Consider the following 25,063-nt stretch of genomic DNA (forward strand, 5'->3'; position numbering starts at 1 on the left):
ACCAGTAGGCAGGTAGTGATAGGGGGTGATTTTAATGTTGAGTTGGGCAAGGGGGGAGATACCAGCGATGGGTTTATTTCCAACCTCATGGCTAAACATGGCCTGGTAGATGGGGCGAGGGAGGTCAGGCCACAGGTAACAGGTCCCACATGGCGCAACTCTAGGGGCATCGTTAAATGTTTGGATTATGTTTTTCTTTCCAAGTCTTTCAGGCTATTGGCAGGCAGACTGCTCCCTGTGTTCTTCTCAGATCATGACGGGCTGCTATTGGAAGTGCACTCAGATGTGCCAGTGTTTGGAACTGGGTACTGGCACCTTAACGTCAGCATCCTGGAGGAGGAGGTTTTCAACCAACATTTCCGTTCATTTTTCAAAGGCCTGGAAGGACTAAGGTCATTGTGTTCCGGAGTAATTGAGTGGTGGGAGGTTGCTAAAAAGCGGATACAATTTTTTTGTTTAAAGTATTGTAAAAGGAAGGCGAGTATGGCGAGGAGGGAGGTGTTTCGCCTTCAGCACCTTCTCGAACGTGAGTACGCCGGGGGAAACTGGGGCGGCATTATAAATCAGCAGGCTTGTGACTCCCTTAAAGCACAGCTTAGGGACGTATATGAGGGTAAGGCCAGGGCATACCTGTTGCGATCACGTGAAACATTCCGTGAGGAGTTCGAGACGTGTTCCGCTGCTTTCTTCAGCTCAGTACGGGCTGATAGGGCAAAACAGGTAGTGACCGGGTTAATGGACAAGCAGGGCAGGGTGGTGTCAGAAGGGGTAGAGATGGTGCAGGCTGCCACGGACTACTATCGCACAAGGTTTAGGGAGAAAGACATAGAGGTAGGAGGAGGAGAGGTATTCCTGGATTTTCTGACCCAGCGGGTGCCGAAGGATATAGTACAGGCTTTGGAGGCCCCGCTCACCCTAATAGAGATTGAGTGGGCCCTCCAGAGAATGAAGAGGCGGAAGGTGCCTGGCATCGATGGGCTCCCAGCAGAGTTTTATCTCAAGTTCTGGGATGTACTTGGGCCGGTAGTGTTGGAGGTGTTGTCCGCAATACTCCGCACAGGTACAATGGGAGGTTCTGCGGCCACCGGAGTTATCTCACTTCTTTATAAGAAGGGGGATCGTGCCGACCTAGGGAACTGGCGACCACTGACCATGCTGTGTGTTGACTACAAACTCCTGGCAAAGGTCCTAGCGGATCGTCTAGGCATAGCACTTCCTCATGTGGTCCATGTGGACCAAACATGTGGGGTAGCGGGGCGCTCAGTGAGATGGAATCTACAGCTCATTCGGGACGCTGTCGCGTGGGCGGAAGACCGGCACCTGCCACTGATGGTGGTTGGTCTCGACCAGGCAAAAGCGTTTGACAGGGTTCATTGGGGTTTTATGTTTAGAGTTTTGCAGAGGTTAGGCTTCAGTCAGGCTTTTATGGGATGGTTACGCATATTGTACACAGGTGTAGGGAGCATGGTTTCAGTTAACGGCCACCTAGGAGACATTTTTAGTTTGCACTCAGGGGTAAGACAGGGGTGTCCGCTTTCACCACTGCTTTACATCCTTTACATGGAGCCCCTGGCGGCAGCCATTCGGGCTGATCCGGGTGTGAGAGGTTTCCTGCTACCTGGCAGTGGGGGCTTACAAGTTAAACTGTCTCAGTACGCAGATGACACCACACTGCTGCTGGACACCGACACATGCCTTCTTCGAGCCTTGGAAATTTTCCAGAGCTTTGGTAAGGTGGCTAGTGCTAAACTTAATTGTGCCAAGTCTTCTGTGAAGTTCTTTGGGCGCTGGAAAGAAAGGACGGAGGTACCAGGGGGGCTGACGCTCTGCACGGGACCGCTGAAGGTACTAGGGGTCAGCTTTGAGACAGCCCATAGTGCCACGGCCAACTGGACTAGGCGCTTTATGGCAGTCCAGAAGAAGTTTGCTCTCTGGAAGAGCAGGGGCCTGACTTTGATAGGGAAAGTACTGGTTCTGAAGGTAGATATTATGCCATCTCTTGTGTACTTGGCATACATATACCCAATGCCAGTCAGTATGAGGAGACCTATTATGCGCCTCGTGTTCACTTTCTTGTGGGGAGGGAGATATGAGTATGTGGCGAGGGCCCGCATGCTGGCAGGGATTGAAGCAGGGGGAAGAGATGTCCCACACCTCCCGTTGAAGCTAGACTGCATATTTGTTTCTTTTTTGTGGAGGGAGATGTCAACTCCAGTCGTACACCCATCAGGACACTTCCTGCGGCTCTATTTTTCCTATCAGGCCAGGCGCGTGTTGGTCTGGAACAATTTAGGGCCCCGGGTGGAGCAACAGCCATGGCATTACCAGTACGCAGCCAGGTGGCTGCGGGCCCATCCCGAGGCCTCAGAAACCAGTGTCAGACTGAACCACAAATTCCTTTATAAAGTTGTCAGACAGAGAGTGATCGCACCGGCAGTGGTTGGGATCCCGAAGAGTATTTGGAAGGGGATACAGCCACGGGGGCTGGACAATGGTCTCAAAGATCTCAATTGGCTATGCCTTCACAAATGTCTGCCAGTGCGAGATGTAATGTACCGGCATAGTTTAGCAAGATCCCCTGTGTGCCCGAGGGAAGGCTGTATGGGGGAAGAAACTGTCAGGCATGTCATGTGGGACTGTCCCTTTGCTAGTATTGTGTGGAGTAGAGCAGCGACATGGCTGGGGAGGTTAGACCCTGGGTTTAAATTGACATGGACTAGGGTGGTAGAAGGGGGAGGTTTGGGGAGTAAACATTTCCTTACGTGGCTAATTATAAGCCTGGTTAAGAGGAGTTTGTGGGTGGCTAGGCAAGACCTGGTGGGAAAAAACAGGGAAAGTCGCTTGGAGGGGGTGTTAAAGAGAGTGGAATTAGATATAAAGGGGAGGATTGAACGGGACATCAGGAAGTGGGGGAAGCATGCTGCCTTGGAAAGGTGGAAAGGAGGTTTTGGGTGGGGATGGTGAATCCTGAAGACATTGCATAAGTGTATTTTGTGTTTTTTTTGTGTATTGACAAATGCTGGTTACTGACATGTAACTGTGAAATATAATTAAGTTGCATGATGCAAAACGTGAAGTTTGTATGTTTGAAATTGTATGATTTGTGTACAGAATTTTGATAATAAAAAAAAAAAAAAAAAAAAAAATCTGTTCTTATCAGTTTAATATCTGATATGTCCTCTATATGAGGATAACGTATTAAGCAGATTTTTAGCATCGGGAGATGAAAAAGGGGCTTGCTCCGTTCACTCCACGCATTGACCCGGTATTGCAGCATTGCCGGGAACGGTGCACTCCTCAAATGCCTTGTGGACACCAATCCAAATGGATCAGTCTGTTGATTAGCTTCACACTTTAATGAACGACGAGGATCTCATTCGCTGTCTGTCTTCAAGGCTGGGGCTTGTGTCAAACAAAGGCCTTGTTTATTCCTTACTGACGCCCCTCGTGGAACATCGCTGTGCTCCCAGCCTGAGCTTAATGCTAAAGGACTGCACTCTGGGATTATGCCATCTGGGAATGCCACCCCTGTCTCTGTCTCTTCCAACTCATACTTACCTGGCAGGGGAGATACCATGATCAAGAAGGTGGTTCACCCAGGGCGAGGCCCAGCCATTGCACTCCGGTTGTTCTGACCACTGCGAATTCCCCAAATGTGGGAATCTCGACTGCATAATTTCTGGTAGTGGGGGACTGCGTTCGCGCTCTCCCCTGATTGTTTTGTTGAAAAGAATATCAAGTGATTTGTACTTTTGATTGGAGGGGAGGAAATAGTACTATGGAGAATATTGCCCTCTTTAAGATGTGGGAATGGGTGTGGCTTCAGATTTGGAACAGGGCACGTGAACTCAGGCTTACCATGAGCGTTTTGACTTGGGCAACTAGGGACTTTGGCTGTTCTTGACAATGTTGCTGTACTTACTTTGGTTTCTCTTCATAACGCACAAGTCTTTCGCCTTTTACTAAAGACTTCCGTGGAGAGGAATACCAATGAGTTCAACCTATTTTTAGCAGGCTTTGCCATTTGGCTGAGCCTTGTACAGTTGTGAAAAGAAAGAAAGCTGTCCTTAATGAGACCACGGTGCTTGACCATGGAGTGCTTGGATGTGTGCCAAAGCAGCAGCCACTGCTATGTCCCTTGGAAAGAACTGCACCATGACAAGGGTGAAACGTGTCAGGAGGGTGACTCAGGAAGCAAACAGTTGGGCTCATCGCTTCTCGGCCTTTTGGCTAAGATCAAGTGGTGTTGCGGAAAAATACAGCACAGAGAGAGCTAACAACGAGACAGCAATGGCCGCAAGGGGCCAAAAAGAGCAGTCGATCCCAAGGGTCGGGCTGAGACACACGCTACGATTCCAGGCAACCACGGAAGACTACAAACTGCAGTCCAGAGAGTTCTTTGGCAGGCAAGTCATAATTGGGCAGCTACAACTGAAGGTGGAGGAGGTGCACTGCATCCAGTGGAACCAGCAGGAGAAGGCGTTCGACGTTACACTGAGGACCGAGGAGATCTACCGGAGTGTGGCTGAAATTTGCCGAGCAGAGGCAGGGGTAAGGCCGCTAGCCGGCTACAGAGTACTGAACCTGGACAGACCTAATTTCAGAACAATAACTGTGCATATGTACAACCCCTTTGTTAATGACTCAGCACTAGCTGCATTCCTGGGGCAGTATGGAGAGGTGGTGACGGCTGCAAGGCATATAAAGGACACCCTGGGGTTTTGGACTGGACGGCGCCAGTTCCAGGTACTGCTGTATCATGACGCAGAAGGTCCAGGAGGCCTGAAACATCCACCTGCCTTCTTCAGCCTTGGTGGAGATCGTGGGTATCTATTTTACCCACGGCAACCTGCTTTCTGCAGGAAGTGCAGACAGTCAGGACATTCAGAGGCAGGCTGTGGGGAAACAAGATGCCGTTTCTGTGGGCAAGCAGGGCATTCCGCCAAGGACTGCACAGAGCCAAGGACGTGCCATGGATGCGGTGGAACTGACCACCTGTACCGAGGTTGTCCTGGCCGCAAGAAAACTTTTGCGGAGGCTGCCAAACTGACTGAGGCTGGCGAGCCGAGTAGGGGAGCCACACAGAATGACGGGGAGAGGACGGTACAGGAGGGCTCCGGAGCTGACGCGTTGGGGAGTAAAGGGGAGGCAGCGCCCCGGGATGAGGGCACCGCCGGAACAGACGGAATGGCCAAGGCATCCACAGACATTATGGACGAGTTTCCTGTCCTCACTTCCGATCCTGCTCCCTCCAAATCAAAGCAAGGGGCACGGAAAGGGTCGCAGGCATTCGGAACAGGACTCTCGACAGAGCTTGGAGAGAGTGGGGAGGGGGTACGGAGCAAAAAGTCAAAGGGGGGACAGACCAACAAGGGTGGGATTGAGGGGGGGAGGGGAGGGGGAACAGGTCAGCATAAGAGAGCCGCTGATAAAGTGGAGGAAGGAGGGGCCCAGGAGCAGAAGGATGGGGATACGGGTCAAGAGGTGGGAGGGGAGATGGGTGAGCAGTCATTGGGAGAAGCAGCTGCCATACTAACAGACGGTTTAGGCCTGAGCTTCGATCTTCCCCCAGGCCTGCTCATGCTGTCGTCCCCCTTAGGGGAGGACGCTTATGAGGGGCTTAACAGACCAACAACGTCGCCAAACGCAGTGCCGTTTTCCTGGGCTGACGAGATGGATAAAGAGAATGTATACCTTTAGGGTAGTGGGAACCAGCAATAGGAATCTTTATTTAAGATGCACAATGGGTTTTTTTGGGTGGGGATGGTAAATCCTGAAGACTTTGCATAAGTGTATTTTGTGTTTGTTTGTTTTTTTTGTGTATTGACAAATGCTGGTTACTGACATGTAACTGTGAAATAGAATTAAGTTGCATGATGCAAAACATGTGAAGTTTGTATGTTTGAAATTGTATGATTTGTGTACAGAATTTTGATAATAAAAAAAAAAAAAAAAAAAAAAAAAAAAAAATCTGTTCTTATCAGTTTAATATCTGATATGTCCTCTATATGAGGATAACGTATTAAGCAGATTTTTAGCATCGGGAGATGAAAAAGGGGCTTGCTCCGTTCACTCCACGCATTGACCCGGTATTGCAGCATTGCCGGGAACGGTGCACTCCTCAAATGCCTTGTGGACAACCAAACACCAATCCAAATGGATCAGTCTGTTGATTAGCTTCACACTTTAATGAACGACGAGGATCTCATTCGCTGTCTGTCTTCAAGGCTGGGGCTTGTGTCAAACAAAGGCCTTGTTTATTCCTTACTGACGCCCCTCGTGGAACATCGCTGTGCTCCCAGCCTGAGCTTAATGCTAAAGGGCTGCACTCTGGGATTATGCCATCTGGGAACCGTCATCCGGAGTACTGCATCTGGGAATGCCGCCCCTGTCTCTGTCTCTTCCAACTCATACTTACCTGGCAGGGGAGATACCATGATCAAGAAGGTGGTTCACCCAGGGCGAGGCCCAACCATTGCACTCCGGTTGTTCTGACCACTGTGAATTCCCCAAATGTGGGAATCTCGACTGCATCATTTCTGGTAGTGGGGGACTGCATTCGCGCTCTCCCCTGATTGTTTTGTTGAAAAGAATATCAAGTGATTTGTACTTTTGATTGGAGGGGAGGAAATAGTACTATGGAGAATATTGCCCTCTTTAAGATGTGGGAATGGGTGTGGCTTCAGATTTGGAACAGGGTGAAACGTGTCAGGAGGGTGACTCAGGAAGCAAACAGTTGGGGCTCATCGCTTCTCGGCCTTTTGGCTAAGATCAAGTGTAGTATCTGTTCTTATCAGTTTAATATCTGATATGTCCTCTATATGAGGATAACGTATTAAGCAGATTTTTAGCATCGGGAGATGAAAAAGGGGCTTGCTCCGTTCACTCCACGCATTGACCCGGTATTGCAGCATTGCCGGGAACGGTGCACTCCTCAAATGCCTTGTGGACAACCAAACACCAATCCAAATGGATCAGTCTGTTGATTAGCTTCACACTTTAATGAACGACGAGGATCTCATTCGCTGTCTGTCTTCAAGGCTGGGGCTTGTGTCAAACAAAGGCCTTGTTTATTCCTTTCTGACGCCCCTCGTGGAACATCGCTGTGCTCCCAGCCTAAGCTTAATGCTAAATCCCTGCACTCTGGGATTATGCCATCTGGGAACCGTCATCCGGAGTACTGCATCTGGGAATGCCGCCCCTGTCTCTGTCTCTTCCAACTCATACTTACCTGGCAGGGGAGATACCATGATCAAGAAGGTGGTTCACCCAGGGCGAGGCCCAGCCATTGCACTCCGGTTGTTCTGACCACTGTGAATTCCCCAAATGTGGGAATCTCGACTGCATCATTTCTGGTAGTGGGGGACTGCGTTCGCGCTCTCCCCTGATTGTTTTGTTGAAAAGAATATCAAGTGATTTGTACTTTTGACTGGAGGGGAGGAAATAGTACTATGGAGAATATTGCCCTCTTTAAGATGTGGGAATGGGTGTGGCTTCAGATTTGGAACAGGGCACGTGAACTCAGGCTTACCATGAGCGTTTTGACTTGGGCAACTAGGGACTTTGGCTGTTCTTGACAATGTTGCTGTACTTACTTTGGTTTCTCTTCATAACGCACAAGTCTTTCGCCTTTTACTAAAGACTTCCGTGGAGAGGAATACCAATGAGTTCAACCTATTTTTAGCAGGCTTTGCCATTTGGCTGAGCCTTGTACAGTTGTGAAAAGAAAGAAAGCTGTCCTTAACGAGACCACGGTGCTTGACCATGGAGTGCTTGGATGTGTGCCAAAGCAGCAGCCACTGCTATGTCCCTTGGAAAGAACTGCACCATGACAAGGGTAAAACGTGTCAGGAGGGTGACTCAGGAAGCAAACAGTTGGGGCTCATCGCTTCTCGGCCTTTTGGCTAAGATCAAGTGTAGTATCTGTTCTTATCAGTTTAATATCTGATATGTCCTCTATATGAGGATAACGTATTAAGCAGATTTTTAGCATCGGGAGATGAAAAAGGGGCTTGCCCCGTTCACTCCACGCATTGACCCGGTATTGCAGCATTGCCGGGAACGGTGCACTCCTCAAATGCCTTGTGGACAACCAAACACCAATCCAAATGGATCTGTTGATTAGCTTCACACTTTAATGAATGACGAGGATCTCATTCGCTGTCTGTCTTCAAGGCTGGGGCTTGTGTCAAACAAAGGCCTTGTTTATTCCTTACTGACGCCCCTCGTGGAACATCGCTGTGCTCCCAGCCTGAGCTTAATGCTAAAGGGCTGCACTCTGGGATTATGCCATCTGGGAACCGTCATCCGGAGTACTGCATCTGGGAATGCCGCCCCTGTCTCTGTCTCTTCCAACTCATACTTACCTGGCAGGGGAGATACCATGATCAAGAAGGTGGTTCACCCAGGGCGAGGCCCAGCCATTGCACTCCGGTTGTTCTGACCACTGCGAATTCCCCAAATGTGGGAATCTCGACTGCATAATTTCTGGTAGTGGGGGACTGCGTTCGCACTCTCCCCTGATTGTTTTATTGAAAAGAATATCAAGTGATTTGTACTTTTGACTGGAGGGGAGGAAATAGTACTATGGAGAATATTGCCCTCTTTAAGATGTGGGAATGGGTGTGGCTTCAGATTTGGAACAGGGCACGTGAACTCAGGCTTACCATGAGCGTTTTGACTTGGGCAACTAGGGACTTTGGCTGTTCTTGACAATGTTGCTGTACTTACTTTGGTTTCTCTTCATAACGCACAAGTCTTTCGCCTTTTACTAAAGACTTCCGTGGAGAGGAATACCAATGAGTTCAACCTATTTTTAGCAGGCTTTGCCATTTGGCTGAGCCTTGTACAGTTGTGAAAAGAAAGAAAGCTGTCCTTAATGAGACCACGGTGCTTGACCATGGAGTGCTTGGATGTGTGCCAAAGCAGCAGCCACTGCTATGTCCCTTGGAAAGAACTGCACCATGACAAGGGTGAAACGTGTCAGGAGGGTGACTCAGGAAGCAAACAGTTGGGGCTCATCGCTTCTCGGCCTTTTGGCTAAGATCAAGTGTAGTATCTGTTCTTATCAGTTTAATATCTGATATGTCCTCTATATGAGGATAACGTATTAAGCAGATTTTTAGCATCGGGAGATGAAAAAGGGGCTTGCTCCGTTCACTCCACGCATTGACCCGGTATTGCAGCATTGCCGGGAACGGTGCACTCCTCAAATGCCTTGTGGACAACCAAACACCAATCCAAATGGATCAGTCTGTTGATTAGCTTCACACTTTAATGAACGACGAGGATCTCATTCGCTGTCTGTCTTCAAGGCTGGGGCTTGTGTCAAACAAAGGCCTTGTTTATTCCTTACTGACGCCCCTCGTGGAACATCGCTATGCTCCCAGCCTGAGCTTAATGCTAAAGGACTGCACTCTGGGATTATGCCATCTGGGAACCGTCATCCGGAGTACTGCATCTGGGAATGCCGCCCCTGTCTCTGTCTCTTCCAACTCATACTTACCTGGCAGGGGAGATACCATGATCAAGAAGGTGGTTCACCCAGGGCGAGGCCCAGCCATTGCACTCCGGTTGTTCTGACCACTGCAAATTCCCCAAATGTGGGAATCTCGACTGCATAATTGCTGGTAGTGGGGGACTGCGTTTGCGCTCTCCCCTGATTGTTTTGTTGAAAAGAATATCAAGTGGTTGTACTTTTGATTGGAGGGGAGGAAATAGTACTATGGAGAATATTGCCCTCTTTAAGATGTGGGAATGGGTGTGGCTTCAGATTTGGAACAGGGTGAAACGTGTCAGGAGGGTGACTCAGGAAGCAAACAGTTGGGGCTCATCGCTTCTCGGCCTTTTGGCTAAGATCAAGTGTAGTATCTGTTCTTATCAGTTTAATATCTGATATGTCCTCTATATGAGGATAACGTATTAAGCAGATTTTTAGCATCGGGAGATGAAAAAGAGGCTTGCCCCGTTCACTCCACGCATTGACCCGGTATTGCAGCATTGCCGGGAACGGTGCACTCCTCAAATGCCTTGTGGACAACCAAACACCAATCCAAATGGATCAGTCTGTTGATTAGCTTCACACTTTAATGAACGACAAGGATCTCATTCGCTGTCTGTCTTCAAGGCTGGGGCTTGTGTCAAACAAAGGCCTTGTTTATTCCTTACTGACGCCCCTCGTGGAACATCGCTGTGCTCCCAGCCTAAGCTTAATGCTAAATCCCTGCACTCTGGGATTATGCCATCTGGGAACCGTCATCCGGAGTACTGCGTCTGGGAATGCCGCCCCTGTCTCTGTCTCTTCCAACTCATACTTACCTGGCAGGGGAGATACCATGATCAAGAAGGTGGTTCACCCAGGGCGAGGCCCAGCCATTGCACTCCGGTTGTTCTGACCACTGCGAATTCCCCAAATGTGGGAATCTCGACTGCATAATTGCTGGTAGTGGGGGACTGCGTTCGCGCTCTCCCCTGATTGTTTTGTTGAAAAGAATATCAAGTGGTTGTACTTTTGATTGGAGGGGAGGAAATAGTACTATGGAGAATATTGCCCTCTTTAAGATGTGGGAATGGGTGTGGCTTCAGATTTGGAACAGGGTGAAACGTGTCAGGAGGGTGACTCAGGAAGCAAACAGTTGGGGCTCATCGCTTCTCGGCCTTTTGGCTAAGATCAAGTGTAGTATCTGTTCTTATCAGTTTAATATCTGATATGTCCTCTATATGAGGATAACGTATTAAGCAGATTTTTAGCATCGGGAGATGAAAAAGGGGCTTGCTCCGTTCACTCCACGCATTGACCCGGTATTGCAGCATTGCCGGGAACGGTGCACTCCTCAAATGCCTTGTGGACAACCAAATACCAATCCAAATGGATCAGTCTGTTGATTAGCTTCACACTTTAATGAACGACGAGGATCTCATTCGCTGTCTGTCTTCAAGGCTGGGGCTTGTGTCAAACAAAGGCCTTGTTTATTCCTTTCTGACGCCCCTCGTGGAACATCGCTGTGCTCCCAGCCTAAGCTTAATGCTAAATCCCTGCACTCTGGGATTATGCCATCTGGGAACCGTCATCCGGAGTACTGCATCTGGGAATGCCGCCCCTGTCTCTGTCTCTTCCAACTCATACTTACCTGGCAGGGGAGATACCATGATCAAGAAGGTGGTTCACCCAGGGCGAGGCCCAGCCATTGCACTCCGGTTGTTCTGACCACTGCGAATTCCCCAAATGTGGGAATCTCGACTGCATAATTTCTGGTAGTGGGGGACTGCGTTCGCGCTCTCCCCTGATTGTTTTGTTGAAAAGAATATCAAGTGATTTGTACTTTTGATTGGAGGGGAGGAAATAGTACTATGGAGAATATTGCCCTCTTTAAGATGTGGGAATGGGTGTGGCTTCAGATTTGGAACAGGGCACGTGAACTCAGGCTTACCATGAGCGTTTTGACTTGGGCAACTAGGGACTTTGGCTGTTCTTGACAATGTTGCTGTACTTACTTTGGTTTCTCTTCATAGCGCACAAGTCTTTCGCCTTTTACTAGAGACTTCCGTGGAGAGGAATACCAATGAGTTCAACCTATTTTTAGCAGGCTTTGCCATTTGGCTGAGCCTTGTACAGTTGTGAAAAGAAAGAAAGCTGTCCTTAACGAGACCACGGTGCTTGACCATGGAGTGCTTGGATGTGTGCCAAAGCAGCAGCCACTGCTATGTCCCTTGGAAAGAACTGCACCATGACAAGGGTGAAACGTGTCAGGAGGGTGACTCAGGAAGCAAACAGTTGGGGCTCATCGCTTCTCGGCCTTTTGGCTAAGATCAAGTGTAGTATCTGTTCTTATCAGTTTAATATCTGATATGTCCTCTATATGAGGATAACGTATTAAGCAGATTTTTAGCATCGGGAGATGAAAAAGGGGCTTGCTCCGTTCACTCCACGCATTGACCCGGTATTGCAGCATTGCCGGGAATGGTGCACTCCTCAAATGCCTTGTGGACAACCAAACACCAATCCAAATGGATCAGTCTGTTGATTAGCTTCACACTTTAATGAACGACGAGGATCTCATTCGCTGTCTGTCTTCAAGGCTGGGGATTGTGTCAAACAAAGGCCTTGTTTATTCCTTACTGACGCCCCTCGTGGAACATCGCTGTGCTCCCAGCCTGACCTTAATGCTAAAGGGCTGCACTCTGGGATTATGCCATCTGGGAACCGTCATCCGGAGTACTGCATCTGGGAATGCCGCCCCTGTCTCTGTCTCTTCCAACTCATACTTACCTGGCAGGGGAGATACCATGATCAAGAAGGTGGTTCACCCAGGGCGAGGCCCAGCCATTGCACTCCGGTTGTTCTGACCACTGCGAATTCCCCAAATGTGGGAATCTCGACTGCATAATTTCTGGTAGTGGGGGACTGCGTTCGCGCTCTCCCCTGATTGTTTTGTTGAAAAGAATATCAAGTGATTTGTACTTTTGATTGGAGGGGAGGAAATAGTACTATGGAGAATATTGCCCTCTTTAAGATGTGGGAATGGGTGTGGCTTCAGATTTGGAACAGGGCACGTGAACTCAGGCTTACCATGAGCGTTTTGACTTGGGCAACTAGGGACTTTGGCTGTTCTTGACAATGTTGCTGTATTTACTTTGGTTTCTCTTCATAACGCACAAGTCTTTCGCCTTTTACTAAAGACTTCCGTGGAGAGGAATACCAATGAGTTCAACCTATTTTTAGCAGGCTTTGCCATTTGGCTGAGCCTTGTACAGTTGTGAAAAGAAAGAAAGCTGTCCTTAACGAGACCACGGTGCTTGACCATGGAGTGCTTGGATGTGTGCCAAAGCAGCAGCCACTGCTATGTCCCTTGGAAAGAACTGCACCATGACAAGGGTGAAACGTGTCAGGAGGGTGACTCAGGAAGCAAACAGTTGGGGCTCATCGCTTCTCGGCCTTTTGGCTAAGATCAAGTGGTGTTGCGGAAAAATACAGCACAGAGAGAGCTAACAACGAGACAGCAATGGCCGCAAGGGGCCAAAAAGAGCAGTCGATCCCAAGGGTCGGGCTGAGACACACGCTACGATTCCAGGCAACCACGGAAGACTACAAACTGCAGTCCAGAGAGTTCTTTGGCAGGCAAGTCATAATTGGGCAGCTACAACTGAAGGTGGAGGAGGTGCACTGCATCCAGTGGAACCAGCAGGAGAAGGCGTTCGACGTTACACTGAGGACCGAGGAGATCTACCGGAGTGTGGCTGAAATTTGCCGAGCAGAGGCAGGGGTAAGGCCGCTAGCCGGCTACAGAGTACTGAACCTGGACAGACCTAATTTCAGAACAATAACTGTGCATATGTACAACCCCTTTGTTAATGACTCAGCACTAGCTGCATTCCTGGGGCAGTATGGAGAGGTGGTGACGGCTGCAAGGCATATAAAGGACACCCTGGGGTTTTGGACTGGACGGCGCCAGTTCCAGGTACTGCTGTATCATGACGCAGAAGGTCCAGGAGGCCTGAAACATCCACCTGCCTTCTTCAGCCTTGGTGGAGATCGTGGGTATCTATTTTACCCACGGCAACCTGCTTTCTGCAGGAAGTGCAGACAGTCAGGACATTCAGAGGCAGGCTGTGGGGAAACAAGATGCCGTTTCTGTGGGCAAGCAGGGCATTCCGCCAAGGACTGCACAGAGCCAAGGACGTGCCATGGATGCGGTGGAACTGACCACCTGTACCGAGGTTGTCCTGGCCGCAAGAAAACTTTTGCGGAGGCTGCCAAACCGACTGAGGCTGGCGAGCCGAGTAGGGGAGCCACACAGAATGACGGGGAGAGGACGGTACAGGAGGGCTCCGGAGCTGACGCGTTGGGGAGTAAAGGGGAGGCAGCGCCCCGGGATGAGGGCACCGCCGGAACAGACGGAATGGCCAAGGCATCCACAGACATTATGGACGAGTTTCCTGTCCTCACTTCCGATCCTGCTCCCTCCAAATCAAAGCAAGGGGCACGGAAAGGGTCGCAGGCATTCGGAACAGGACTCTCGACAGAGCTTGGAGAGAGTGGGGAGGGGGTACGGAGCAAAAAGTCAAAGGGGGGACAGACCAACAAGGGTGGGAATGAGGGGGGGAGGGGGAACAGGTCAGCATAAGAGAGCCGCTGATAAAGTGGAGGAAGGAGGGGCCCAGGAGCAGAAGGATGGGGATACGGGTCAAGAGGTGGGAGGGGAGATGGGTGAGCAGTCATTGGGAGAAGCAGCTGCCATACTAACAGACGGTTTAGGCCTGAGCTTCGATCTTCCCCCAGGCCTGCTCATGCTGTCGTCCCCCTTAGGGGAGGACGCTTATGAGGGGCTTAACAGACCAACAACGTCGCCAAACGCAGTGCCGTTTTCCTGGGCTGACGAGATGGATAAAGAGAATGTATACCTTTAGGGTAGTGGGAACCAGCAATAGGAATCTTTATTTAAGATGCACAATGGGTTTTTTTAAGGTTCTCACTATAAACGCAAGGGGAATGAGGGACCCAGTTAAAAGAAGGGTTGTTTTTAATTTTGTGGAGTCGCACCAGGTTGCCTTTTGTTTTTTGCAGGAGGTACATTTACGGGATGGGGGGGATGTGGGGATTTTTTCGAGGGAGTGGACAAAAGGGGACTCAGTTTGGAGCGTAGGGGGGGTCCACTCTACTGGGGTTGGGATTTTATTTGGGTTTCAAGAGATCAAGGTGGAGTCTTCCTTTGTTATTGTCCAGGGGAGGATAATGGGCGCAGACATCACATGGGGGACAGTCAAGCTTAGGGTTATTGTGGTCTATGGAGCACAAACTCCAACAGAAAGGCAAGAGATGGCTGGTCAATTGGAGCCGCACCTGGCCACCAGTAGGCAGGTAGTGATAGGGGGTGATTTTAATGTTGAGTTGGGCAAGGGGGGAGATACCAGCGATGGGTTTATTTCCAACCTCATGGCTAAACATGGCCTGGTAGATGGGGCGAGGGAGGTCAGGCCACAGGTAACAGGTCCCACATGGCGCAACTCTAGGGGCATCGTTAAATGTTTGGATTATGTTTTTCTTTCCAAGTCTTTCAGGCTATTGGCAGGCAGACTGCTCCCTGTGTTCTTCTCAGATCATGACGGGCTGCTATTGGAAGTGCACTCAGATGTGCCAGTGTTTGGAACTGGGTACTGGCACCTTAACGTCAGCATCCTGGAGGAGGAGGTTTTCAACCAACATTTCCGTTCATTTTTCAAAGGCCTGGAAGGACTAAGGTCATTGTGTTCCGGAGTAATTGAGTGGTGGGAGGTTGCTAAAAAGCGGATACAATTTTTTTGTTTAAAGTATTGTAAAAGGAAGGCGAGTATGGCGAGGAGGGAGGTGTTTCGCCTTCAGCACCTTCTCGAACGTGAGTACGCCGGGGGAAACTGGGGCGGCATTATAAATCAGCAGGCTTGTGACTCCCTTAAAGCACAGCTTAGGGACGTATATGAGGGTAAGGCCAGGGCATACCTGTTGCGATCACGTGAAACATTCCGTGAGGAGTTCGAGACGTGTTCCGCTGCTTTCTTCAGCTCAGTACGGGCTGATAGGGCAAAACAGGTAGTGACCGGGTTAATGGACAAGCAGGGCAGGGTGGTGTCAGAAGGGGTAGAGATGGTGCAGGCTGCCACGGACTACTATCGCACAAGGTTTAGGGAGAAAGACATAGAGGTAGGAGGAGGAGAGGTATTCCTGGATTTTCTGACCCAGCGGGTGCCGAAGGATATAGTACAGGCTTTGGAGGCCCCGCTCACCCTAATAGAGATTGAGTGGGCCCTCCAGAGAATGAAGAGGCGGAAGGTGCCTGGCATCGATGGGCTCCCAGCAGAGTTTTATCTCAAGTTCTGGGATGTACTTGGGCCGGTAGTGTTGGAGGTGTTGTCCGCAATACTCCGCACAGGTACAATGGGAGGTTCTGCGGCCACCGGAGTTATCTCACTTCTTTATAAGAAGGGGGATCGTGCCGACCTAGGGAACTGGCGACCACTGACCATGCTGTGTGTTGACTACAAACTCCTGGCAAAGGTCCTAGCGGATCGTCTAGGCATAGCACTTCCTCATGTGGTCCATGTGGACCAAACATGTGGGGTAGCGGGGCGCTCAGTGAGATGGAATCTACAGCTCATTCGGGACGCTGTCGCGTGGGCGGAAGACCGGCACCTGCCACTGATGGTGGTTGGTCTCGACCAGGCAAAAGCTTTTGACAGGGTTCATTGGGGTTTTATGTTTAGAGTTTTGCAGAGGTTAGGCTTCAGTCAGGCTTTTATGGGATGGTTACGCATATTGTACACAGGTGTAGGGAGCATGGTTTCAGTTAACGGCCACCTAGGAGACATTTTTAGTTTGCACTCAGGGGTAAGACAGGGGTGTCCGCTTTCACCACTGCTTTACATCCTTTACATGGAGCCCCTGGCGGCAGCCATTCGGGCTGATCTGGGTGTGAGAGGTTTCCTGCTACCTGGCAGTGGGGGCTTACGAGTTAAACTGTCTCAGTACGCAGATGACACCACACTGCTGCTGGACACCGACACATGCCTTCTTCGAGCCTTGGAAATTTTCCAGAGCTTTGGTAAGGTGGCTAGTGCTAAACTTAATTGTGCCAAGTCTTCTGTGAAGTTCTTTGGGCGCTGGAAAGAAAGGACGGAGGTACCAGGGGGGCTGACGCTCTGCACGGGACCGCTGAAGGTACTAGGGGTCAGCTTTGAGACAGCCCATAGTGCCACGGCCAACTGGACTAGGCGCTTTATGGCAGTCCAGAAGAAGTTTGCTCTCTGGAAGAGCAGGGGCCTGACTTTGATAGGGAAAGTACTGGTTCTGAAGGTAGATATTATGCCATCTCTTGTGTACTTGGCATACATATACCCAATGCCAGTCAGTATGAGGAGACCTATTATGCGCCTCGTGTTCACTTTCTTGTGGGGAGGGAGATATGAGTATGTGGCGAGGGCCCGCATGCTGGCAGGGATTGAAGCAGGGGGAAGAGATGTCCCACACCTCCCGTTGAAGCTAGACTGCATATTTGTTTCTTTTTTGTGGAGGGAGATGTCAACTCCAGTCGTACACCCATCAGGACACTTCCTGCGGCTCTATTTTTCCTATCAGGCCAGGCGCGTGTTGGTCTGGAACAATTTAGGGCCCCGGGTGGAGCAACAGCCATGGCATTACCAGTACGCAGCCAGGTGGCTGCGGGCCCATCCCGAGGCCTCAGAAACCAGTGTCAGACTGAACCACAAATTCCTTTATAAAGTTGTCAGACAGAGAGTGATCGCACCGGCAGTGGTTGGGATCCCGAAGAGTATTTGGAAGGGGATACAGCCACGGGGGCTGGACAATGGTCTCAAAGATCTCAATTGGCTATGCCTTCACAAATGTCTGCCAGTGCGAGATGTAATGTACCGGCATAGTTTAGCAAGATCCCCTGTGTGCCCGAGGGAAGGCTGTATGGGGGAAGAAACTGTCAGGCATGTCATGTGGGACTGTCCCTTTGCTAGTATTGTGTGGAGTAGAGCAGCGACATGGCTGGGGAGGTTAGACCCTGGGTTTAAATTGACATGGACTAGGGTGGTAGAAGGGGCAGGTTTGGGGAGTAAACATTTCCTTACGTGGCTAATTATAAGCCTGGTTAAGAGGAGTTTGTGGGTGGCTAGGCAAGACCTGGTGGGAAAAAACAGGGAAAGTCGCTTGGAGGGGGTGTTAAAGAGAGTGGAATTAGATATAAAGGGGAGGATTGAACGGGACATCAGGAAGTGGGGGAAGCATGCTGCCTTGGAAAGGTGGAAAGGAGGTTTTGGGTGGGGATGGTGAATCCTGAAGACATTGCATAAGTGTATTTTGTGTTTTTTTGTGTATTGACAAATGCTGGTTACTGACATGTAACTGTGAAATATAATTAAGTTGCATGATGCAAAACATGTGAAGTTTGTATGTTTGAAATTGTATGATTTGTGTACAGAATTTTGATAATAAAAAAAAAAAAAAAAAAAAAATCTGTTCTTATCAGTTTAATATCTGATATGTCCTCTATATGAGGATAACGTATTAAGCAGATTTTTAGCATCGGGAGATGAAAAAGGGGCTTGCTCCGTTCACTCCACGCATTGACCCGGTATTGCAGCATTGCCGGGAACGGTGCACTCCTCAAATGCCTTGTGGACAACCAAACACCAATCCAAATGGATCAGTCTGTTGATTAGCTTCACACTTTAATGAACGACGAGGATCTCATTCGCTGTCTGTCTTCAAGGCTGGGGCTTGTGTCAAACAAAGGCCTTGTTTATTCCTTTCTGACGCCCCTCGTGGAACATCGCTGTGCTCCCAGCCTGAGCTTAATGCTAAAGGGCTGCACTCTGGGATTATGCCATCTGGGAACCGTCATCCGGAGTACTGCATCTGGGAATGCCGCCCCTGTCTCTGTCTCTTCCAACTCATACTTACCTGGCAGGGGAGATACCATGATCAAGAAGGTGGTTCACCCAGGGCGAGGCCCAGCCATTGCACTCCGGTTGTTCTGACCACTGCGAATTCCCCAAATGTGGGAATCTCGACTGCATAATTTCTGGTAGTGGGGGACTGCGTTCGCGCTCTCCCCTGATTGTTTTGTTGAAAAGAATATCAAGTGATTTGTACTTTTGATTGGAGGGGAGGAAATAGTACTATGGAGAATATTGCCCTCTTTAAGATGTGGGAATGGGTGTGGCTTCAGATTTGGAACAGGGCACGTGAACTCAGGCTTACCATGAGCGTTTTGACTTGGGCAACTAGGGACTTTGGCTGTTCTTGACAATGTTGCTGTACTTACTTTGGTTTCTCTTCATAGCGCACAAGTCTTTCGCCTTTTACTAAAGACTTCCGTGGAGAGGAATACCAATGAGTTCAACCTATTTTTAGCAGGCTTTGCCATTTGGCTGAGCCTTGTACAGTTGTGAAAAGAAAGAAAGCTGTCCTTAACGAGACCACGGTGCTTGACCATGGAGTGCTTGGATGTGTGCCAAAGCAGCAGCCACTGCTATGTCCCTTGGAAAGAACTGCACCATGACAAGGGTGAAACGTGTCAGGAGGGTGACTCAGGAAGCAAACAGTTGGGGCTCATCGCTTCTCGGCCTTTTGGCTAAGATCAAGTGGTGTTGCGGAAAAATACAGCACAGAGAGAGCTAACAACGAGACAGCAATGGCCGCAAGGGGCCAAAAAGAGCAGTCGATCCCAAGGGTCGGGCTGAGACACACGCTACGATTCCAGGCAACCACGGAAGACTACAATCTGCAGTCCAGAGAGTTTTTTGGCAGGCAAGTCATAATTGGGCAGCTACAACTGAAGGTGGAGGAGGTGCACTGCATCCAGTGGAACCAGCAGGAGAAGGCGTTCGACGTTACACTGAGGACCGAGGAGATCTACCGGAGTGTGGCTGAAATATGCCGAGCAGAGGCAGGGGTAAGGCCGCTAGCCGGCTACAGAGTACTGAACCTGGACAGACCTAATTTCAGAACAATAACTGTGCATATGTACAACCCCTTTGTTAATGACTCAGCACTAGCTGCATTCCTGGGGCAGTATGGAGAGGTGGTGACGGCTGCAAGGCATATAAAGGACACCCTGGGGTTTTGGACTGGGCGGCGCCAGTTCCAGGTACTGCTGTATCATGACGCAGAAGGTCCAGGAGGCCTGAAACATCCACCTGCCTTCTTCAGCCTTGGTGGAGATCGTGGGTATCTATTTTACCCACGGCAACCTGCTTTCTGCAGGAAGTGCAGACAGTCAGGACATTCAGAGGCAGGCTGTGGGGAAACAAGATGCCGTTTCTGTGGGCAAGAAGGGCATTCGGCCAAGGACTGCACAGAGCCAAGGACGTGCCATGGATGCGGTGGAACTGACCACCTGTACCGAGGTTGTCCTGGCCGCAAGAAAACTTTTGCGGAGGCTGCCAAACCGACTGAGGCTGGCGAGCCGAGTAGGGGAGCCACACAGAATGACGGGGAGAGGACGGTACAGGAGGGCTCCGGAGCCGACGCGTTGGGGAGTAAAGGGGAGGCAGCGTCCCGGGATGAGGGCACCGCCAGAACAGATGGAATGGCCAAGGCATCCACAGACATTATGGACGATTTTCCTGTCCTCACTTCCGATCCCTCCAAATCAAAGCAAGGGGCACGGAAAGGGTCGCAGGCATTTGGAACAGGACTCTCGACAGAGCTTGGAGAGAGTGGGGAGGGGGTACGGAGCAAAAAGTCAAAGGGGGGACAGACCAACAAGGGTGGGATTGAGGGGGGGAGGGGAGGGGGAACAGGTCAGCATAAGAGAGCCGCTGATAAAGTGGAGGAAGGAGGGGCCCAGGAGCAGAAGGATGGGGATACGGGTCAAGAGGTGGGAGGGGAGATGGGTGAGCAGTCATTGGGAGAAGCAGTTGCCATACTAACAGAAGGTTTAGGCCTGAGCTTCGATCTTCCCCCAGGCCTCCTCATGCTGTCGTCCCCCTTAGGGGAGGACGCTTATGAGGGGCTTAACAGACCAACAACATCGCCAAACGCAGGGCCGTTTTCCTGGGCTGACGAGATGGATAAAGAGAATGTATACCTTTAGGGTAGTGGGAACCAGCAATAGGAATCTTTATTTAAGATGCACAATGGGTTTTTTTGGGTGGGGATGGTAAATCCTGAAGACTTTGCATAAGTGTATTTTGTGTTTTTTTTTTTTTGTGTATTGACAAATGCTGGTTACTGACATGTAACTGTGAAATAGAATTAAGTTGCATGATGCAAAACATGTGAAGTTTGTATGTTTGAAATTGTATGATTTGTGTACAGAATTTTGATAATAAAAAAAAAAAAAAAAAAAAAAAAAAAAAAAAAAATCTGTTCTTATCAGTTTAATATCTGATATGTCCTCTATATGAGGATAACGTATTAAGCAGATTTTTAGCATCGGGAGATGAAAAAGGGGCTTGCTCCGTTCACTCCACGCATTGACCCGGTATTGCAGCATTGCCGGGAATGGTGCACTCCTCAAATGCCTTGTGGACAACCAAACACCAATCCAAATGGATCAGTCTGTTGATTAGCTTCACACTTTAATGAACGACGAGGATCTCATTCGCTGTCTGTCTTCAAGGCTGGGGATTGTGTCAAACAAAGGCCTTGTTTATTCCTTACTGACGCCCCTCGTGGAACATCGCTGTGCTCCCAGCCTGACCTTAATGCTAAAGGGCTGCACTCTGGGATTATGCCATCTGGGAACCGTCATCCGGAGTACTGCATCTGGGAATGCCGCCCCTGTCTCTGTCTCTTCCAACTCATACTTACCTGGCAGGGGAGATACCATGATCAAGAAGGTGGTTCACCCAGGGCGAGGCCCAGCCATTGCACTCCGGTTGTTCTGACCACTGCGAATTCCCCAAATGTGGGAATCTCGACTGCATAATTTCTGGTAGTGGGGGACTGCGTTCGCGCTCTCCCCTGATTGTTTTGTTGAAAAGAATATCAAGTGATTTGTACTTTTGATTGGAGGGGAGGAAATAGTACTATGGAGAATATTGCCCTCTTTAAGATGTGGGAATGGGTGTGGCTTCAGATTTGGAACAGGGCACGTGAACTCAGGCTTACCATGAGCGTTTTGACTTGGGCAACTAGGGACTTTGGCTGTTCTTGACAATGTTGCTGTACTTACTTTGGTTTCTCTTCATAGCGCACAAGTCTTTCGCCTTTTACTAGAGACTTCCGTGGAGAGGAATACCAATGAGTTCAACCTATTTTTAGCAGGCTTTGCCATTTGGCTGAGCCTTGTACAGTTGTGAAAAGAAAGAAAGCTGTCCTTAACGAGACCACGGTGCTTGACCATGGAGTGCTTGGATGTGTGCCAAAGCAGCAGCCACTGCTATGTCCCTTGGAAAGAACTGCACCATGACAAGGGTGAAACGTGTCAGGAGGGTGACTCAGGAAGCAAACAGTTGGGGCTCATCGCTTCTCGGCCTTTTGGCTAAGATCAAGTGTAGTATCTGTTCTTATCAGTTTAATATCTGATATGTCCTCTATATGAGGATAACGTATTAAGCAGATTTTTAGCATCGGGAGATGAAAAAGGGGCTTGCTCCGTTCACTCCACGCATTGACCCGGTATTGCAGCATTGCCGGGAACGGTGCACTCCTCAAATGCCTTGTGGACAACCAAACACCAATCCAAATGGATCTGTTGATTAGCTTCACACTTTAATGAACGACGAGGATCTCATTCGCTGTCTGTCTTCAAGGCTGGGGATTGTGTCAAACAAAGGCCTTGTTTATTCCTTACTGACGCCCCTCGTGGAACATCGCTGTGCTCCCAGCCTAAGTTTAATGCTAAATCCCTGCACTCTGGGATTATGCCATCTGGGAACCGTCATCCGGAGTACTGCGTCTGGGAATGCCGCCCCTGTCTCTGTCTCTTCCAACTCATACTTACCTGGCAGGGGAGATACCATGATCAAGAAGGTGGTTCACCCAGGGCGAGGCCCAGCCATTGCACTCCGGTTGTTCTGACCACTGCGAATTCCCCAAATGTGGGAATCTCGACTGCATAATTTCTGGTAGTGGGGGACTGCGTTCGCGCTCTCCCCTGATTGTTTTGTTGAAAAGAATATCAAGTGATTTGTACTTTTGATTGGAGGGGAGGAAATAGTACTATGGAGAATATTGCCCTCTTTAAGATGTGGGAATGGGTGTGGCTTCAGATTTGGAACAGGGCACGTGAACTCAGGCTTACCATGAGCATTTTGACTTGGGCAACTAGGGACTTTGGCTGTTCTTGACAATGTTGCTGTACTTACTTTGGTTTCTCTTCATAGCGCACAAGTCTTTCGCCTTTTACTAGAGACTTCCGTGGAGAGGAATACCAATGAGTTCAACCTATTTTTAGCAGGCTTTGCCATTTGGCTGAGCCTTGTACAGTTGTGAAAAGAAAGAAAGCTGTCCTTAACGAGACCACGGTGCTTGACCATGGAGTGCTTGGATGTGTGCCAAAGCAGCAGCCACCGCTATGTCCCTTGGAAAGAACTGCACCATGACAAGGGTGAAACGTGTCAGGAGGGTGACTCAGGAAGCAAACAGTTGGGGCTCATCGCTTCTCGGCCTTTTGGCTAAGATCAAGTGTAGTATCTGTTCTTATCAGTTTAATATCTGATATGTCCTCTATATGAGGATAACGTATTAAGCAGATTTTTAGCATCGGGAGATGAAAAAGGGGCTTGCTCCGTTCACTCCACGCATTGACCCGGTATTGCAGCATTGCCGGGAATGGTGCACTCCTCAAATGCCTTGTGGACAACCAAACACCAATCCAAATGGATCAGTCTGTTGATTAGCTTCACACTTTAATGAACGACGAGGATCTCATTCGCTGTCTGTCTTCAAGGCTGGGGATTGTGTCAAACAAAGGCCTTGTTTATTCCTTACTGACGCCCCTCGTGGAACATCGCTGTGCTCCCAGCCTGACCTTAATGCTAAAGGGCTGCACTCTGGGATTATGCCATCTGGGAACCGTCATCCGGAGTACTGCATCTGGGAATGCCGCCCCTGTCTCTGTCTCTTCCAACTCATACTTACCTGGCAGGGGAGATACCATGATCAAGAAGGTGGTTCACCCAGGGCGAGGCCCAGCCATTGCACTCCGGTTGTTCTGACCACTGCGAATTCCCCAAATGTGGGAATCTCGACTGCATAATTTCTGGTAGTGGGGGACTGCGTTCGCGCTCTCCCCTGATTGTTTTGTTGAAAAGAATATCAAGTGATTTGTACTTTTGATTGGAGGGGAGGAAATAGTACTATGGAGAATATTGCCCTCTTTAAGATGTGGGAATGGGTGTGGCTTCAGATTTGGAACAGGGCACGTGAACTCAGGCTTACCATGAGCGTTTTGACTTGGGCAACTAGGGACTTTGGCTGTTCTTGACAATGTTGCTGTACTTACTTTGGTTTCTCTTCATAACGCACAAGTCTTTCGCCTTTTACTAGAGACTTCCGTGGAGAGGAATACCAATGAGTTCAACCTATTTTTAGCAGGCTTTGCCATTTGGCTGAGCCTTGTACAGTTGTGAAAAGAAAGAAAGCTGTCCTTAACGAGACCACGGTGCTTGACCATGGAGTGCTTGGATGTGTGCCAAAGCAGCAGCCACTGCTATGTCCCTTGGAAAGAACTGCACCATGACAAGGGTGAAACGTGTCAGGAGGGTGACTCAGGAAGCAAACAGTTGGGGCTCATCGCTTCTCGGCCTTTTGGCTAAGATCAAGTGTAGTATCTGTTCTTATCAGTTTAATATCTGATATGTCCTCTATATGAGGATAACGTATTAAGCAGATTTTTAGCATCGGGAGATGAAAAAGGGGCTTGCTCCGTTCACTCCACGCATTGACCCGGTATTGCAGCATTGCCGGGAACGGTGCACTCCTCAAATGCCTTGTGGACAACCAAACACCAATCCAAATGGATCAGTCTGTTGATTAGCTTCACACTTTAATGAACGACGAGGATCTCATTCGCTGTCTGTCTTCAAGGCTGGGGCTTGTGTCAAACAAAGGCCTTGTTTATTCCTTTCTGACGCCCCTCGTGGAACATCGCTGTGCTCCCAGCCTGAGCTTAATGCTAAAGGGCTGCACTCTGGGATTATGCCATCTGGGAACCGTCATCCGGAGTACTGCATCTGGGAATGCCGCCCCTGTCTCTGTCTCTTCCAACTCATACTTACCTGGCAGGGGAGATACCATGATCAAGAAGGTGGTTCACCCAGGGCGAGGCCCAGCCATTGCACTCCGGTTGTTCTGACCACTGCGAATTCCCCAAATGTGGGAATCTCGACTGCATAATTTCTGGTAGTGGGGGACTGCGTTCGCGCTCTCCCCTGATTGTTTTGTTGAAAAGAATATCAAGTGATTTGTACTTTTGACTGGAGGGGAGGAAATAGTACTATGGAGAATATTGCCCTCTTTAAGATGTGGGAATGGGTGTGGCTTCAGATTTGGAACAGGGCACGTGAACTCAGGCTTACCATGAGCGTTTTGACTTGGGCAACTAGGGACTTTGGCTGTTCTTGACAATGTTGC

General features: G+C 49.5%; 34 non-coding genes and 1 pseudogene across 34 annotated transcripts; all 35 read left to right on the forward strand.

The window, feature by feature from the left end:
• Positions 1-3,107: 3,107 nt before the first annotated feature.
• LOC142953568 (U2 spliceosomal RNA) lies at positions 3,108-3,299 on the forward strand. Its single transcript, XR_012955199.1, has one exon. It is a non-coding gene; the product is annotated as a U2 spliceosomal RNA (small nuclear RNA).
• Positions 3,300-3,550: 251 nt separating this feature from the next.
• On the forward strand, positions 3,551-3,714 carry LOC142954172 (U1 spliceosomal RNA). Its single transcript, XR_012955652.1, has one exon. It is a non-coding gene; the product is annotated as a U1 spliceosomal RNA (small nuclear RNA).
• A 204-nt stretch (positions 3,715-3,918) lies between these two features.
• Positions 3,919-4,035, forward strand: LOC142953621 (U5 spliceosomal RNA). The gene has a single exon (XR_012955233.1). It is a non-coding gene; the product is annotated as a U5 spliceosomal RNA (small nuclear RNA).
• Positions 4,036-5,923: 1,888 nt separating this feature from the next.
• LOC142953573 (U2 spliceosomal RNA) lies at positions 5,924-6,123 on the forward strand. Its single transcript, XR_012955203.1, has one exon. It is a non-coding gene; the product is annotated as a U2 spliceosomal RNA (small nuclear RNA).
• A 287-nt stretch (positions 6,124-6,410) lies between these two features.
• Positions 6,411-6,574, forward strand: LOC142953334 (U1 spliceosomal RNA). Its single transcript, XR_012954979.1, has one exon. It is a non-coding gene; the product is annotated as a U1 spliceosomal RNA (small nuclear RNA).
• Positions 6,575-6,745: 171 nt separating this feature from the next.
• On the forward strand, positions 6,746-6,936 carry LOC142953382 (U2 spliceosomal RNA). The gene has a single exon (XR_012955025.1). It is a non-coding gene; the product is annotated as a U2 spliceosomal RNA (small nuclear RNA).
• A 287-nt stretch (positions 6,937-7,223) lies between these two features.
• LOC142953328 (U1 spliceosomal RNA) lies at positions 7,224-7,387 on the forward strand. Its single transcript, XR_012954973.1, has one exon. It is a non-coding gene; the product is annotated as a U1 spliceosomal RNA (small nuclear RNA).
• Positions 7,388-7,591: 204 nt separating this feature from the next.
• LOC142953622 (U5 spliceosomal RNA) lies at positions 7,592-7,708 on the forward strand. Its single transcript, XR_012955234.1, has one exon. It is a non-coding gene; the product is annotated as a U5 spliceosomal RNA (small nuclear RNA).
• Positions 7,709-7,884: 176 nt separating this feature from the next.
• On the forward strand, positions 7,885-8,075 carry LOC142953347 (U2 spliceosomal RNA). Its single transcript, XR_012954991.1, has one exon. It is a non-coding gene; the product is annotated as a U2 spliceosomal RNA (small nuclear RNA).
• Positions 8,076-8,358: 283 nt separating this feature from the next.
• On the forward strand, positions 8,359-8,522 carry LOC142953317 (U1 spliceosomal RNA). The gene has a single exon (XR_012954962.1). It is a non-coding gene; the product is annotated as a U1 spliceosomal RNA (small nuclear RNA).
• Positions 8,523-8,726: 204 nt separating this feature from the next.
• Positions 8,727-8,843, forward strand: LOC142953624 (U5 spliceosomal RNA). The gene has a single exon (XR_012955236.1). It is a non-coding gene; the product is annotated as a U5 spliceosomal RNA (small nuclear RNA).
• Positions 8,844-9,019: 176 nt separating this feature from the next.
• LOC142953384 (U2 spliceosomal RNA) lies at positions 9,020-9,210 on the forward strand. The gene has a single exon (XR_012955026.1). It is a non-coding gene; the product is annotated as a U2 spliceosomal RNA (small nuclear RNA).
• Positions 9,211-9,497: 287 nt separating this feature from the next.
• On the forward strand, positions 9,498-9,661 carry LOC142953337 (U1 spliceosomal RNA). Its single transcript, XR_012954982.1, has one exon. It is a non-coding gene; the product is annotated as a U1 spliceosomal RNA (small nuclear RNA).
• Positions 9,662-9,831: 170 nt separating this feature from the next.
• Positions 9,832-10,022, forward strand: LOC142953533 (U2 spliceosomal RNA). Its single transcript, XR_012955168.1, has one exon. It is a non-coding gene; the product is annotated as a U2 spliceosomal RNA (small nuclear RNA).
• A 287-nt stretch (positions 10,023-10,309) lies between these two features.
• LOC142953298 (U1 spliceosomal RNA) lies at positions 10,310-10,473 on the forward strand. Its single transcript, XR_012954943.1, has one exon. It is a non-coding gene; the product is annotated as a U1 spliceosomal RNA (small nuclear RNA).
• A 170-nt stretch (positions 10,474-10,643) lies between these two features.
• LOC142953385 (U2 spliceosomal RNA) lies at positions 10,644-10,834 on the forward strand. The gene has a single exon (XR_012955027.1). It is a non-coding gene; the product is annotated as a U2 spliceosomal RNA (small nuclear RNA).
• Positions 10,835-11,121: 287 nt separating this feature from the next.
• Positions 11,122-11,285, forward strand: LOC142954173 (U1 spliceosomal RNA). Its single transcript, XR_012955653.1, has one exon. It is a non-coding gene; the product is annotated as a U1 spliceosomal RNA (small nuclear RNA).
• Positions 11,286-11,489: 204 nt separating this feature from the next.
• LOC142953807 (U5 spliceosomal RNA) lies at positions 11,490-11,606 on the forward strand. The gene has a single exon (XR_012955408.1). It is a non-coding gene; the product is annotated as a U5 spliceosomal RNA (small nuclear RNA).
• Positions 11,607-11,782: 176 nt separating this feature from the next.
• Positions 11,783-11,973, forward strand: LOC142953499 (U2 spliceosomal RNA). Its single transcript, XR_012955135.1, has one exon. It is a non-coding gene; the product is annotated as a U2 spliceosomal RNA (small nuclear RNA).
• A 287-nt stretch (positions 11,974-12,260) lies between these two features.
• Positions 12,261-12,424, forward strand: LOC142954174 (U1 spliceosomal RNA). Its single transcript, XR_012955654.1, has one exon. It is a non-coding gene; the product is annotated as a U1 spliceosomal RNA (small nuclear RNA).
• A 204-nt stretch (positions 12,425-12,628) lies between these two features.
• LOC142953626 (U5 spliceosomal RNA) lies at positions 12,629-12,745 on the forward strand. The gene has a single exon (XR_012955237.1). It is a non-coding gene; the product is annotated as a U5 spliceosomal RNA (small nuclear RNA).
• A 5,208-nt stretch (positions 12,746-17,953) lies between these two features.
• On the forward strand, positions 17,954-18,144 carry LOC142953565 (U2 spliceosomal RNA). Its single transcript, XR_012955196.1, has one exon. It is a non-coding gene; the product is annotated as a U2 spliceosomal RNA (small nuclear RNA).
• Positions 18,145-18,431: 287 nt separating this feature from the next.
• LOC142954175 (U1 spliceosomal RNA) lies at positions 18,432-18,595 on the forward strand. The gene has a single exon (XR_012955655.1). It is a non-coding gene; the product is annotated as a U1 spliceosomal RNA (small nuclear RNA).
• A 204-nt stretch (positions 18,596-18,799) lies between these two features.
• On the forward strand, positions 18,800-18,916 carry LOC142953785 (U5 spliceosomal RNA). Its single transcript, XR_012955387.1, has one exon. It is a non-coding gene; the product is annotated as a U5 spliceosomal RNA (small nuclear RNA).
• Positions 18,917-20,796: 1,880 nt separating this feature from the next.
• On the forward strand, positions 20,797-21,000 carry LOC142953592 (U2 spliceosomal RNA; annotated as a pseudogene).
• A 287-nt stretch (positions 21,001-21,287) lies between these two features.
• On the forward strand, positions 21,288-21,451 carry LOC142954176 (U1 spliceosomal RNA). Its single transcript, XR_012955656.1, has one exon. It is a non-coding gene; the product is annotated as a U1 spliceosomal RNA (small nuclear RNA).
• Positions 21,452-21,655: 204 nt separating this feature from the next.
• On the forward strand, positions 21,656-21,772 carry LOC142953808 (U5 spliceosomal RNA). The gene has a single exon (XR_012955409.1). It is a non-coding gene; the product is annotated as a U5 spliceosomal RNA (small nuclear RNA).
• Positions 21,773-21,948: 176 nt separating this feature from the next.
• Positions 21,949-22,139, forward strand: LOC142953386 (U2 spliceosomal RNA). The gene has a single exon (XR_012955028.1). It is a non-coding gene; the product is annotated as a U2 spliceosomal RNA (small nuclear RNA).
• Positions 22,140-22,422: 283 nt separating this feature from the next.
• Positions 22,423-22,586, forward strand: LOC142954178 (U1 spliceosomal RNA). The gene has a single exon (XR_012955658.1). It is a non-coding gene; the product is annotated as a U1 spliceosomal RNA (small nuclear RNA).
• Positions 22,587-22,790: 204 nt separating this feature from the next.
• LOC142953809 (U5 spliceosomal RNA) lies at positions 22,791-22,907 on the forward strand. Its single transcript, XR_012955410.1, has one exon. It is a non-coding gene; the product is annotated as a U5 spliceosomal RNA (small nuclear RNA).
• A 176-nt stretch (positions 22,908-23,083) lies between these two features.
• LOC142953500 (U2 spliceosomal RNA) lies at positions 23,084-23,274 on the forward strand. The gene has a single exon (XR_012955136.1). It is a non-coding gene; the product is annotated as a U2 spliceosomal RNA (small nuclear RNA).
• A 287-nt stretch (positions 23,275-23,561) lies between these two features.
• Positions 23,562-23,725, forward strand: LOC142954179 (U1 spliceosomal RNA). Its single transcript, XR_012955659.1, has one exon. It is a non-coding gene; the product is annotated as a U1 spliceosomal RNA (small nuclear RNA).
• Positions 23,726-23,929: 204 nt separating this feature from the next.
• On the forward strand, positions 23,930-24,046 carry LOC142953795 (U5 spliceosomal RNA). Its single transcript, XR_012955396.1, has one exon. It is a non-coding gene; the product is annotated as a U5 spliceosomal RNA (small nuclear RNA).
• A 176-nt stretch (positions 24,047-24,222) lies between these two features.
• LOC142953387 (U2 spliceosomal RNA) lies at positions 24,223-24,413 on the forward strand. The gene has a single exon (XR_012955029.1). It is a non-coding gene; the product is annotated as a U2 spliceosomal RNA (small nuclear RNA).
• Positions 24,414-24,700: 287 nt separating this feature from the next.
• LOC142954180 (U1 spliceosomal RNA) lies at positions 24,701-24,864 on the forward strand. Its single transcript, XR_012955660.1, has one exon. It is a non-coding gene; the product is annotated as a U1 spliceosomal RNA (small nuclear RNA).
• Positions 24,865-25,063: the final 199 nt, after the last annotated feature.

The sequence above is a fragment of the Anarhichas minor genome, unplaced genomic scaffold (genome assembly GCF_050575085.1).
Source record: "Anarhichas minor isolate MPS153535 unplaced genomic scaffold, ASM5057508v1 ptg000018l, whole genome shotgun sequence".
Taxonomy (NCBI): Eukaryota; Metazoa; Chordata; class Actinopteri; order Perciformes; family Anarhichadidae; genus Anarhichas; species Anarhichas minor.